Genomic DNA, 11,604 nt, shown 5'->3' on the forward strand with positions numbered 1-11,604 from the left:
TTTCCTTGGTTCCAAAAGCTCTTGCCGCTAGTCCTTTGCTTCTGCCAGCTTCAGCCTCTCATCCTCCCAATGTCTCTAGCCAGCACAAAGGTGGAAAATGGAATGAATCTGTCTCCTCCTCCGAGAGTGGGTTTGTCCTTTCTGACTTTCTGAATGTCCCAGACTGAATCCTGGTTGAGGCTCCTAGCTTATATATGCTCTCTTAAAGGTGTGAATCTTGTGGAACTCTAATAAGTAATAAGTACATCTAGAGAACTGTTATTCACCCTGCTAAACAACCATTGTCTCTATCAATTCCACTGACTTAGTACCTTGTAAGAATTCTAACATCTGCTTTCTTTTGATTTAGAACATAGGTGGTCATGACCTCCCTGACTTCTGAAGGAGGTGAGAACCCCCAAAAAGGAGGTGATCACGCCTTCCCTGACTGCTCAAAAAAGGAGTGAAAACACCATAAAAAGGGGGTGATCACGCCTTCCCTGATGTCTCAGGAAGGGAGATGAAAACATCAAAGGAAATGGGAAATCAAATCAGATTAGCGGGTTTTTGAAGGGGCTCACTTGAAACAGGTATACATAAATCTATCAATATGGGAGGTATTACACATAATTACATAAATTACATAAGCACATAGTAACATCACACAGGCTAGTAGTGAGGTAACAAATAACATGAATCAACATGAGAATTTATACATGTCCATAAGTCCTAGAAATAGTCCAAAATCAATCTATTGTCCATTAGTTCATGTGCCAGGAATCCAATAATTCCTGCAACCTTTGAAGTCCTGCAATAGTCTCATCTTGTGTTAGGGAATCCAATGTTTCCTGCAGATTTTAAGGTTCTTTAACAGTCTCATTATCAGCCATGCTCTTTCAGTGTCAGATATTTCTTAGATCTTCTCCTTTGTTTTGAGCTTTTTCTCCTTTTCTGTCTCTCTCCAGGTGCTCATTGCCACCCATCTGTTTCCCTCTCCATCTGTAGGAATACAAGCAAACCCTCTCTTACAGGCAGTTATCCTATCTAGTCCCTTCTATTTACCACTTTCTAAGTCTCTCCTCATCACCTGGCAATTATATTGGAGCTGTTTGCACTAGACACTGCCCTGTTGGTTTAAAAAGCCTGTATTCTCTCCAATTGTAATCCCTTTCTGCCATGTGATTACTTTTTGGCTGATTGATCACATCAGAGTATTGAACTTCTAAAGACTCTCTGGGTGTAAACTCAGCTGCCATCATGCCCCATCTGTCTTTTGTATGATATCTCGGGGCTGGGCCCTGCTTCACATTTCCCTGAGTCAATCCACATTCTGAGGTGTTGGAATTCTTACAAAGTGTAAAGTCATTAGAGTTGATAGAGACAATAATTATCTAATTTAACATGGTTCAGTATGATTGATCTGATCTTACAAGGAGATGTTATGGGTCAGAAGAAACAAGGTACTAAGTACAACTGATAGAAACAATACTTGTGTTCATACCTTTAGAGAGCTCATATAAGCAAGAAGCTCTTAGGGCCAGAGAGCACACTGGGAGGAAACCCATAATCCTACTCTCAGATCCCATAATCCCACTCTCTCAGAGGAGGAGTTAACCTTTGGGAGATCATATGTAAGAAGCGGACAGAGGCTCAGTCAGGAGTTCAGCTGAAAAGACTGAGAGGGAAGTGTCGAGTCAGTTCAGGGAGAAGCCCTATCTCCGAGGCACAACCAGATTCACTTCATCTCACACCACAGTGGTGGCTGGGCTCCTGCACTTCCCCCACTGAGACCAAGGCTGGGCTGAAAGGCTCTCCAGAAAGCTGCCCAGCCCCAGGCAAGGAGACAAGAGATTCATTCCATCTTCCATCTTTGTGCTGGCTGGAGACAGAAGCAAAGGACAAAGCTGCAAGAGCTCCAAGAGCTCTTAGAACCAAGGAGAGAGCAAGGCCTCTAAAAAAAGCTAACTGGGCTATCCAATAAAAGAGCTGAACTTTCAGCACCTGGCTGCATTTGGGTGATTATTACTTTTAACTCAAACTAAGGCTGCTCCAGAAAATCTCCCCAAGAAACCTGCTCCCAGAGAGAACCATTATATTTTAAAGAAGAACACCATCACACTGAGGTCCAGTGGAAGCTTTTGTGGCATTCTGGACATGGGGTTTTGGGTTTTCTCTCACCCTGTCCTCTCGCTCTATCTCCATATCTATAATGAGCTCTCACATTTCCAACTTTCCCATACTAAAAGCATTGATGAGTTTCTCTAGAAGTCCCTTGCCAAGAGGGACTGTGTCTTCCCATGTTCATCACAGTCTGGGTATAATAAGCATTTGTGCCCACTGTGGCAAAGCGTTTTATGATCTCCTCTAAAGGAGCATCTTTGTATGGTCCCTATATAATTCTTCTGTAAATCTCATTAGCATTTTCCTTAGCCAGTTGTCTTTTCATAATTTTTGTGGCTGCATTTTCTCCATTGGTTGTTGTGACAGCTGTTTGCAAACGTCCCCCACAAAGTCCGCAAATGGTTCATTGGGACCTTACTCTATTTTTGTGAAGGCTTCCCCTGCATCTTTCCCTCGGAGGGAACCCCCAAGCTTTTATAGCAGCAGTAGCTATCTGTTCATAAGCTGTTTTGGGGTAATTAATCTGTTCTGAATTGTCTACATACTGACCTTCACCTGCTAGTTGGTCAGAAATGACTTGTACATTAACTCCTGTTTGCCTATTGCGTCTGGCTTGAATCCTACATAATTCATGATACTCCAAAAGCCACAACAAGTTTTGTTTAGGCTCTAAACATGTCCTTGCTATGGATTTCCAATCACTGGGAGTTAGAATTACATAAACCAAATTCTCTAGTAACATCTTAACATAAGACGATGTAGCCCCATACAGAGTGCAACCCTTTTTCTAATCCTTCATTTTTTCCAAATCAAAAGGAGTGTATCTTCTCCTTTTTTGACCTGAAGAGTCAATCTCTTCTATCACAGGGTATGCATTTATTTTTAGGATTTTATTTAGTCAGCACAAAGTGGAAGATGGAATGAATCTGTCTCCTCCTCCGAGAGTGGGCTTGTCCTTTAATGGGCTCTTCTTTATATATGCTCTCTTAGAGAACTAGAGAACTGTTAAGTACCATGCTAAATTAGACTATTCTTGTTTCTATCAATTCCAATGACTTAGAACCTTGTAAGAATTCTAACAACTCAAGAGAGAGCAGTTTCAGTTGAATGAGACTGCAAATGGTTGAATAAAACCATTAAATAAAAGTTGAATAAAAGTGAAAACAATGAGTATATAAACTTTTTCAAAGTTTCAAAGTTGAGAAAGGAGAGACATATAGGATGATAGCATGGAGGGATGATAGTGAGATCTACTTAAGAGTTTTTTATTTTGCTTTGTTTTTAGGATGGATGAGATGAGCATTTTTGAAAGGGAAGGGATTTGAAGGGTAAGGATTTGAAAGGGTAAGATGAGAAATGATTGAATTGAAGGTACAATCTCTTGAAGAAGATGGAAAGGAATGGCACTAAGGGCTTGGGAAAGAAGTTGGCTTAGCCAAAAAGAATCATCTCTTTGTCATGGATTGGTAAAAACAAAGAGAGAGTAAGTGATGATGTCAAGGGATTTTGATAAAGAGAATAGAAAGAGAGGGAAGTGATGGTAAGTGGCCTCCAAAAAAAATTTTTTTTTCAGTAAAATAAGAGGAAAAGCATTGCTATTAGGGAAAGGAGAAATGTGGAGAGCTTAAGAAGGAAAGAGAAACTGGAAGATGAGTATGAATCACTACATAGAATGCCCAATCCCTCTATTTTTGTCCACCTGCATTTTTTATTTCACAGGCTGAGTGTACACGATTTCAAAGTCCAATTTTTCTTGTGCAACAAAATAACTGTCTGGACATGTATACATATATTGTATTTAACTTATACTTTAACATATTTAACATGTATCGGTCAACCTGCCATCTAGGGGAGGGGGTAGGGGGAAAGAGGGGAAAAGTTGGAACAAAAGGTTTTGCAATTGTCAATGCTGAAAAATTACTCATGCATATATCTTGTAAATAAAAAGCTATAATAAAAAAAAGAAGGAAAGAAAAAGTTTAGAGTAACTTCTATTGGTAGCAAAATAATCAACTAGAAATAAAAAGATTGTCTTTTTACTTACTAGCAAAGGCCTAGTAGAGGTTGAATAATATGAATTTGTAACCTCCTCTTCCTCTTCTCACTAGGAGGTTTGACTGAAGTTTTCTCCAATCCCACAGATTTCTGTATCCATAAGATTTTGGATCTAAAGCTCTGATGCCTTGGTTCTGAGCTTAGACTCTTTAATTTTCTAGTGCCAGGCATAGTCATCAAAGAGCCAGAACTCTATTTCTAAGCCTTTTGACAGTTCAACAAAGCAGTTGCAAATTATTTTAGCACTCAAAACTGGGATGGAAATGGCTAAGCCATAAAATCATCAACTCAAAAATAATCCTGTGATTACTTTAGTTCAGAAAGGCACCAGAACCAAACCACAGACTATTAAGGAACTAATGCAATATGTGTGGGCTCCAAGTTCTCACAGAACTCTTATCAATACTGTTCAGAGTAAAATTACTTCCCCATCTCACTTTCTACCTGATCTGTGCCTGGACACCACACTCAGAATTACCCTTCCTTCTTCCTCTTACATGGTTGGCAAGAACCAAGTACCTCTGTTTTTATCAAAGCAACAGTTCTTGTAAATCTGATAGAAGGCAAACACAGGACAGTCTGTGGGAACTAGATGAGTTACCTTGGTTCCCACTCCTTTTAATTCCCTTACAGTCTTATCAGAGATTCTATGGAAGGGATTTCTGCCAAGGAATAATAAGAGTCAGAGAAAAAGGCTTCTGGGTTTTCTTTCAGCTTAAAGTCTATAAAATCACATGGTGCAGGACTCTTGAACATATCTAAAACAGAACTTATTACTTCTCCCACCCCATCCTATTCTTCCTTCAGGTTTTCCAGTTTCTGGAGAAAGCACTACCAGCATCCTCCTAGCTCCTAAGATTTCTTTCATCTCTCAGTCACAAATATTATTCAAGCTGATTCAAGTATCAATCACCAAACATTTATCAAGTACCTACTTATGGAACAAGCCCTGTACTTTACAAATCTCGTATCTACCCCCTTCTCTTCTCTCATGAAGACACCATCCTAAGTTAATATCTGGACAATCGCCTCCTAATTGTTCCACCTGATTCCAACCTCTGCCTTTTCTTTAACCATCCCACCCAACACAAGAACCCTGTATCATGCCTATTCAGACACACACAAAAAAGTTCCAGTGGCTTCCATTCTCTCAAATATCAGGGAGCTCTGTGGTCTCATTGATTTGAAGGTTTTCCTCAGTGGTTATTACATGTCCTCCTATAAACTCATTGTAGGGAATTTTCCCAACATATTGGGGGCCTTCCTCAGACCATTGGAGCTTTCTATTTATCTGTCATCTCTCCGTATTGTCCAACTTTCCCTATCATACAATTTCATGATGAGACTTTAATCCTGTCCATCTAAGTTTCTCACTGATTTTATTTCACAACTCATGCTCATTCATAGCGCGCGCCTCTCCACTGCCTCCTTGTGGTTCTCAGAAGCAAATGCATTCCATGTCTTACTGTCATATAACCACCAGTAAGATATTTGTAAAGACAGATCTTTCATTCCCTAATTGATGGGCAAAGGATATGAACAGGTAGCTCTCAAGAGAAGAAATAAGAATTTGTTGAATAAGAAACAAATTGAGACATTTTCAGTCGTGTCTGACTCTTTTTTGACCAATTTGGAATTTTCTTGGCTAAGACACTGGAGTATTTTGCCATTTCCAAAATCATCTACAATATGAAAAAATGCTCTAATTCACCAGCATTTAGAGAAATACAAATCTAAGCAATTCTGATGCTCAGTTGGTGGAGCTATGAATTGGTCCAGACAATTAGCTTTTGAGAGTTGGTATGAGCCAGTTTTAGTTAAATGCCTAGATAGGAGACATCTTCTTTCATAAGAATCAGTATGGTAGTATTCTATTTTGCTGAATCAAATGTTTTTTAATACTCAATAAACAGTACAGTAGAATCTTATATTCTCTATATTTTTTCAGTTAATTATGAAATTATAATGATGCAGTTATCACTTGTGAAAGCTTGATGGTTATCTACTTACATCTTCACTGAAGATGTCCTCATCGATAGGACCATCGTGGCTTTTCCATCAAATTTTCAAATGAAAATTTCCAGCTATGTCATCATTTCCATTAGAAATGAGAACTTCTTGAGAGAAGGGGCTGTCTATTTTTCTGTTTGTATCCCCAGTGCTTAGCAGAGTGAGCACAAAAGTTGAAATTCACACCACCTTAGTACCCACTACCTGGGGCCCCCTTCCCAAGCCTTCCACTTGAGGTAGGCACACAGGAGGATTTGCCCACTCAAAACCGCCTGAATTTTTGGAGAAACATCATTCTGCAAAATGAAATCAACTCTCTTGATTTCTTCAAATCATTTTCTACTCCACCTTCAGATAGTCATCTTCTTCCCCAATTCCCCTTCCAGCTTCCTATATGTTGTTTCCCCATTAGACTGTGAGCTTCTTGAGGACAGGGCCTCTTTTATACTTTTCTTTGTACCCCAGTGCTTAGTACAGTGCCTGGCACAGAGCAGGGGTTTAATAAATGTTTATTGACTGTGCTTAATAAATGCTACATTCATTCATTTATTTTCTCAGTTATCACTATTAATAAATAAGATTTTATTCCATGTCTTCGGTATCATCCCTTTTCAGATACTGTTTATTGGTCGTTCCATACCTTCTCAATTATATCACCTCCAGCATAGATCTCTTCTATATACACTTTGTCAAATTTGTCTATTTTCCCATCTACCTCCTTAGTACCATGTCTATCTCCTCCTCTATAAGTGCACCTCTGTAATGTTAGAATCTAAATGTGGTGGGTCTACTGTCCTTGACAGAGAAAACTTTATTATAATGACTTGTGCATTGTCTAGACTACTCAGTGGCAAATCAGTCTATATTCCCTTATATTCAAGCAGCTCTTCAATCTGGCTCCTATCCACCTTTCCAGCCTTCCTTCATTCTAATCTTCTAGCCCAATTGATTTAATTAGTCCTTTAAATCTCCCCTTGACACTCTACCTTCTCACCTCCTTACATTAACTCATGGCTGGGATGCACTCTTTCCATTCCACCTTTCAGTAACCCCACCTCTTCCTTCAAGGTTGTTTGGGTGCTCCCTGCTTAAGGAAGCATTTGGTGAGCCTCCCTTGGCAAGTGTTAGTGTCTTCTCCCTTTTCAAATTATCACATGTACTTTATACTCGTTACTAGCAACTTGAAGGAACAAAATTGTACTCTGTTTCCCCAGAATCTAGTATAGTGATCTCCACATGGTTGGCAGCTAATCTTTTCTGAATCAAGTTGAATTAGATCACCAGTCCCAGGCAATGGAGTCTGAGTCCAGCATCCTTTTGAAGCTGACTCTACCTACAAGCAGGGAAGCAGCAGTTTCAGGGGAAGACAACATTTCCCTAGAATTAAGGATTTTGAAATAGTTTATTCTCTTCAAACTTTTGATTCTCTGAGATGCAAGTTGATCCACAATGGAAAATCATGACTGGTAATCATGACCCCCAGAAACCTAATGATGAAGCCAGTTTCCCATCTTTTAGCAAAGATAATGAAGACTAAGCACTTTCAGATACAGTCCACATGTGAATCTATTTTGTGTGACTATATGTGTTATAAAGGAGAGCTTTTATATAGGGTAAGAAAAGGTATGGGGTAGAGTAGGTTAGCAGTGATGATGATGCCAAAAGAGAGAAAAAAAAGCAAAGAACTTCAAAGACATTAATAATCAGAAGGTGGCAGAAGTTTAAATGGGGATATGGACTAGCAGGACAGTATTAATATTAGTCTATTTCTTGTAAAATTCTTCTAAAATACATGTAAATATTCACATTTGTCATTATTTATTAATTTCATTAAAGAGTTTTAAAGTAGTAGCCTGGGGGTCAGAACTGACCTCTAGTCTCATCTCTTCCATAACCGCACAATTCTGGACAAATGGTTTCTTGAGTTAAATGAAGAGATTGAACTAAGACACTTGCCAGATAACAGCACCTAGTAGTTAGGATTTTATAGGATTTTGAAGGTATGGGATACCTTTCCCATGATCCCAAAGGGCAGAAAGTATGAATCAGTATTTTATCCCATTTTTCAGATGAAAATACCTCAGTATTCTCATGTAATGCTTTATCTAGTCAAAGAGGGATGAGAGCTGAGATCCTTGGTCTTATGACTCCTCATTCTAACTCGAGTGGAGGCAAAGGTATGGCATAGGGAATGGGGATGAATCTGGGGAGTCTACAAAACTTGAAGTGATTCTAGCATTTCCTACCTCTGTGACTTTGGGCAAGTCTGACTCAGTTTCCTCATCTGCAAAATGGAGATAAAAGCACCTACCCTCCCTGGGTTGTGAGGATCAAATGACACGTTAGGTGCTTTTCAAAACACTAAAGCATCATATTGTTCAGTCATGTCCAAATTTTTGTGAACTATTTGTGGTTATCTTGTCAAAGATATCAGAGTAGTTTGCCTTTTCCTTCGCCAACTCATTTTACAGATGAGGAAACTGAGGCAAACAGGGTTAAATGACTTTTCCAGAGTTACACAAATAGGAAGTGTCTGAAAGTATATTTGAACTTATGAAAATGAATCTTCCTGATAGACCTTGTGCTCTATTCACTATACTACCTAGCTGCCCAAAGTATAGCTATGTAGAAATGCTATATAAAAGCTACATAAATGCTAGCTACAAGCATTTCATTTTAGATTCCTGCTCCAGCCTCCACCTTCTCTTCCCTCAGACCTTTAGGCTTATAACAGCTTGCTCTCTATAGGGAATGCTCTGCCTGTGGGTATGGTGATATAAACGTCAATCATCCCCCACCCACTAGGTTCTCTCTCATTCCTCTCTCCTAAGGAAGTATCCCTTGGCCTAAGACAAAAATGAATAGGGACAAGATAAGTCTGCCAATCCCTCACTCCAGGAGGGTGGACGAATGTCCTGCCTAGGCTACTGCTTTGACAGCTATCTGACAATTGTGCTTCTATAGCTGCTTCCCTAGATATTTTTAAATTAAGTTTTTTTAATCAGTAAAAATAAACTTGCTCTTCCTCCTTTCCCACCTCCCTAATTCAGAAAAGGAAAAAAAAAAAAAAAAGCAAATTCATGTTATAAATACACAGCAAACGAATTCTGTATTGGCCATGTCCAAAGAACATATCTCAATATATGCTTTTAGCACCTCCAGGCTAGAGGGAAAGGGTAGTCCCAAGCAAAACAATCTCTTAAGATTAAAAAAAAAATCATAAGCCCTCTTTTTTTGTGGTGGCAAAAAATCGGAAACTGAAGGAGCTCCTCCCATTTGGGGAATAGCTGAAAAATGTGAGGTTCATGTGTCAAGCTCCCTCCTACCTCTTCTGCCTTGTATAGCTAGACTCTGGGGTACTTTCTCCCATCTGTTCCTTCTTCTACCTCATGTATTATTCTTTCCTTTCCTTTTCACTCTTAAGACAATAAAAACAAAACTGAACTAAACTCCCTTTATGATCCTTGATGATGATAGGGCTCTATGGGGACACAAGTAACATTTCCACTATAGAAACAAACAACTTTCCCTGTTTAGCCCCTTACAGTTGATAACTCACACCTTTTTGTGTTTGTCTTCAAAGTTTCCAGGTACTTCTGAGCTTTTCATCTAGAATGAAAGTCCTCCATTTCATTGTCTATCCTTTAGAATTATATTCATTTTGATGAATGAGTTATACTTGGCTATGAATCTACATCTAGAGTGTTGTATTCCAAACTCCTACTCTTTTATTATAGTGGCTACACAATTGTGTGTGGGCCAAACTATGGTAACTTGGTACTTTCTGGTTGCTTGCAGGATTTATTGCTTTGATACAAAAGCATTGGATTTTGGCTGTAATGCTCCTGGAGGTTTTCACTTTGAGGTTGCTTTCAGAGGGTGACCAATGTATTCTTTCTATTTTTGTTTTGACCTCTGGCTCTAACACATCTGTGCAGTTTTTTTCTTGAAATATATTTAACCTCTTTTTTTGGTCATGGCTTTCAGTTAGCACAATGATTCTTAAAAGTATTTCTTTTTAATCTGTCTTCCAGGTCAGTTGTTTTGGGTATGAAATACTTTAAATTTTCTTTCCCCTTGACTTTAATTTTCTTTTTTCATGCAGCCTCAATTTCTACTTAATCCTTTCCAGTATTCAGTGCAGTTTTATACTTTTCCTTCCTTATGTCCGTCCAGCTGTGCTTTGCTTGTAGCTGTTTTGGAGTCATTCTTTTTTGGGTTGGTTTATCATTATAACTTTTTATTTGCTCATACTTTCACATTATTTTTTTATCTTTGGACTTAACGTTAGGGCCAAGTTCTATGCTCTTCCAGGAGAATGTTTTGGATTGGTCTATTACTTTCTTGGGGATATTTGGGTCATTTCAGTATCTCAGGAATAATTCAAATTGGGGATCTACAAGCTCTCAGTGCCCCTAAAGTGGTCTGATCTCTTAGCAAAGTCTAATTTTCTGTCCTCCTGGTCTAAGTTCTGGTCCTAGGCTGGGTCTGCATCTGAAGGGAATACCCCCCATAGGTTTGTTCCATTTAGAATTCCAGTGCACAGTTATTGGACTCAGGCACCATCAGATAGCTGTAAAGTAATATTAATGGCATCTGTTCAATCTGGATTCCTGCTTTTGTTAGTTCAGGCTTTGGACTGGGCTGGAGGGTAGAACTGAGACTCTTCTCCTGGTGTGAGAACCACATAGCTACTGCTTTTTACCCTGGAACCCCCAGGCACAAGTTCCCTTCTCAGTCAGTCCTATATTAGTACTTAGAACTAGGAATCACAAAATTGATGGATTTTTTTCATTTGCTGAATTTGAAATCTCTTCCTATGCTCTCTTTGTGCTGGAATATCCCTTGTGGGGTCTTTCCTGGCTAGACCTCTATCCCCAATGTTGGAAGACTTGTCTCGTCTCCTCTCTCTATAGACTTTTTTTAAAGTGTTTTTTTCTCATACTTTCCAATCAGGAGTCAATTTGGTTCATTTTCCAGATCTGTTTGGATGTGTCAGTGGGTGGGGGAGTGGAGTCCTTCCTGCTGCTCTACCTCTATCCTCAGATGGCATAGCAGAAAGAGCAGAAGCTTTAGAAGACAATCTGGATTTTAACTGACAACAGAATTCTGATCCTCTCACAAGATGATCGTCCCCAAAGGCTAAGACATTTCCCTTTTCTTCTGCTAATACATTGGTGTGGAAAGAAAATTGGACAGTGAGGAGCCATTTCATTCAAATGTCCCATTTCTGAAAAAGCAAGGCCACAGAATCATAGAACTATTGTGAGTTGAAAGACTTCCAAGAGGTCATATAACTCAACTTTTTTTATTTTATAGATGAAGAAAGTTCACTAATTAATTTGCCCAAAATCACATAGATAATAAGTGACAAGGTCTGAATTCAAATCTGCATGCAATGTTATTTCCAGTGCACCTTACTGGACTTTTATTTGGCCT

Source organism: Sarcophilus harrisii, chromosome 3 (assembly GCF_902635505.1).
Source record: "Sarcophilus harrisii chromosome 3, mSarHar1.11, whole genome shotgun sequence".
In the NCBI taxonomy this organism is placed as follows: Eukaryota; Metazoa; Chordata; class Mammalia; order Dasyuromorphia; family Dasyuridae; genus Sarcophilus; species Sarcophilus harrisii.